Source organism: Cucurbita moschata, unplaced genomic scaffold (genome assembly GCF_002738365.1).
Source record: "Cucurbita moschata cultivar Rifu unplaced genomic scaffold, Cmos_1.0 Cmo_Scf00046, whole genome shotgun sequence".
Taxonomy (NCBI): Eukaryota; Viridiplantae; Streptophyta; class Magnoliopsida; order Cucurbitales; family Cucurbitaceae; genus Cucurbita; species Cucurbita moschata.
This window is the reverse complement of record NW_019268562.1, coordinates 1,536,292-1,539,817: the sequence shown is the minus strand read 5'-3', so window position 1 is coordinate 1,539,817 and position 3,526 is coordinate 1,536,292. Positions and strand designations below refer to the sequence as shown.

General features: G+C 34.5%; 1 non-coding gene across 1 annotated transcript; it reads right to left on the bottom strand.

The window, feature by feature from the left end:
* Positions 1-3,136: 3,136 nt before the first annotated feature.
* TRNAA-UGC lies at positions 3,137-3,209 on the bottom strand. Its single transcript has one exon. It is a non-coding gene; the product is annotated as a tRNA-Ala (tRNA).
* Between the last annotated feature and the right edge of the window lie 317 nt (positions 3,210-3,526).

Here is a 3,526-nt window from a genome sequence, read left to right as displayed (position 1 = left end):
CTTGTTAATACAAGGGATACATTACAAATTTATAATCCATCGTATCAGACACTTGACTTTGAATATATTTTAAGAGTGAAACGTACATTAAGCTTTTTTTTTAAGTATACAAATATATAAACTTATTTATATGAATTTATTTCTAATATAAAATTGATAAATTTTTTGAAATAATTCTTTTTAATTAATGGATCATTGTCATATCGGTGTCCTAGTTTTTTAAGAATGGCATGTTACCGTATCTATTTGGTATCATATTTATGTCTAGTATCTATATCTCATTTTTATTTTTGTTACTCTGAGATATTTTGCTTTTATAAATAGATATCTTCACGAAAATAAGTTTAATTTATGTTGAGATGGAGAATAAAAATTGACACTTAAGACGTTGATACTTGGAACTTTGATTCCTCTTAGTGTGAAGCTTGCATCTTGCAATTATTTGGGTAGAGAATGTGTTTCACTTAAAATTCACTCAAGAGAAAATAATCAAATAACGAACCATATTTGAGAGAGGATAACTTCTTTTTTTTTTTAATCTTTGAGAAATAAGAAAGAATAAATATTAAAACATGGCATGAATGACATCTTCTTGCATCTTTGTTTTGTTCTCCTAAATGTATATAAAAAGAAAAAAAATCTTATATATTTTTAGATATAATTTAAGATTACCTATTTAATAAATCTCCATCCAAACTTCTACTCATAAATTTAATTATTATTTGTATACAATTGTTAATATGTAAGAAAATACACGTACAAAATGTTTATACTATTGGTAATACACTAGTCTTGGTTGTTTGACTAAAACAATGCAACCATTGTCCAAACTAAAGAATTTGATTCGAAGCTATCTCCTAATAGAGGGAGGCTCAATTAGACTTTGTTGTAAGATTCGACCATGTCAATGATGAAGAAGTGCAAGCTGTTGGAAGGTTTGCCGTGGAAAATTTCAGAGGTGATAGATATAATTTAATTTACAAGCGTGTGGGGAATGGTCTTTTCAGTCCCATATAGGCTTTGACCCCAAATTTTATAGTATTGTGATAGAAGCTATAAATGACAATAATATTCATTGATCAGATATTGCAATTGTGAAGAAGTTCCAGTTCCGTCATATGCATCGGACGCTACCGCCTTCCTATAAGCTCTTATCTTTTGAGGAATTCATCAAATTCCCTCTCCACAAGTAACGCATCCTTATCTTTTGAGGAATTCATCAAATTCCCTCTCCACAAGTAACGCATCGGACGCTACCGCCATCCTATAAGCTCTTATCTTTTGAGGAATTCATCAAATTCTCTCTCCACAAGTAACGCATCGGACGCTACCGCCATCCTATAAGCTCTTATCTTTTGAGGAATTCATCAAATTCCCTCTCCACAAGTAACGCATCGGACGCTACCGCCATCCTATAAGCTCTTTATCTTTTGAGGAATTCTTCAAATTCTCTCTCCACAAGTAATGCATCGGACGCTACCGCCATCCTATAAGCTCTTATCTTTTGAGGAATTCATCAAATTCCCTCCACAAGTAACGCATCCTTATCTTTTGAGGAATTCATCAAATTCCCTCTCCACAAGTAACGCATCGGACGCTACCGCCATCCTATAAGCTCTTAGGAATTCATCAAATTCCCTCTCCACAAGTAACGCATCGGACGCTACCGCCATCCTATAAGCTCTTATCTTTTGAGGAATTCATCAAATTCCCACTACCGCCATCCTATAAGCTCTTATCTTTTGAGAAATTCATCCGTCATCCTATAAGCTCTTATCTTTTGAGGAATTCATCAAATTCCCTCTCCACAATTAACAGTACAATAAGTCCTCTCTCTATATGTGCTTGTGTGGAACGCTTGTACTCCTCTCTCTATATGTGCTTGTGTGGAACAGTACAATAAGTCCTCTCTCTATATGTGCTTGTGTGGAACGCTTGTACTCCTCTCTCTATATGTGCTTGTGTGGAACGCTTGTGGAACATTACTCCTCTCTCTATATGTGCTTGTGTGGAACGCTTGTACTCCTCTCTCTATATGCTTGTGTGGAACGCTTGTGGAACATTACTCCTCTCTCTATATGTGCTTGTGTGGAACGCTTGTACTCCTCTCTCTATATGTGCTTGTGTGGAACGCTTGTGGAACATTACTCCTCTCTCTATATGTGCTTGTGTGGAACGCTTGTGGAACATTACTCTCTTTTATCTATAGAAATGGCATAGCTGATATAATAATCCTTATATAAGTATCTTTCCTCTCTTTTATCTATTATATCTATTAAAATGGCATAGCCGATGCTTGTGGAACATTACTCCTCTCTCTATATGTGCTTGTGTGGAACGCTTGTGGAACATTACTCTCTTTTATCTATAGAAATGGCATAGCTGATATAATAATCCTTATATAAGTATCTTTCCTCTCTTTTATCTATTATATCTATTAAAATGGCATAGCCGATGCTTGTGGAACATTACTCCTCTCTCTATATGTGCTTGTGTGGAACGCTTGTGGAACATTACTCTCTTTTATCTATAGAAATGGCATAGCTGGATATAATAATCCTTATATAAGTATCTTTCCTCTCTTTTATCTATTATATCTATTAAAATGGCATAGCCAATGCTTGTGGAACATTACTCCTCTCTCTATATGTGCTTGTGTGGAACGCTTGTGGAACATTACTCTCATGCTTGTGGAACATTACTCCTCTCTCTATATGTGCTTGTGTGGAACGCTTGTGGAACATTACTCTCTTTTTTGTGGAACATTACTCCTCTCTCTATATGTGCTTGTGTGGAACGCTTGTGGAACATTACTCTCTTTTATCTATAGAAATGGCATAGCTGGATATAATAATCCTTATATAAGTATCTTTCCTCTCTTTGATCTATTATATCTATTAAAATGGCATAGCCGATATAATAATTCTTATATCTTTCCTCATCAATCCCCGTACCTCTCCCATGCTAAGCGAGCACTCTACCATCTGAGCTACATCCCCACAATCTTTGCATCACAAAACCCTAAATTTTCCATCATCAATAATAGTGAAAATGAAGAAATATTGCTACCCAACATGTCATGAATAAGGAAAAATTAAAAAGAAATAATATATTTAATAATAGATAATCTTATTTTTGGAGATGCAGGGTATCGATCCCCGTACCTCTCGCATGCAAAGCGAGCGCTCTACCATCTGAGCTACATCCCCATGATTTTTACATCATAAAACTGTAAATGTCCCATCATCAATAATAGTGAAAATAAAAAAATATCAAAATATTAATACAAATAGTTTGGTTTGGTGATGTCGGGCATCGATAATTGTGAAAATGAAAAAATATAATAACAAATTAAATACTTTCTTTTGGAGATGCGGGTTATCAATCCCCGTACAACTCGCATGCAAAGCGAGCGCTCTACCATCTGAGCTACATCCCCACAATCTTTGCATCACAAAACCCTAAATTTTCCATCATCAATAATAGTGAAAATAAAAAAATATCAAAATATTAATACAAATAGTTT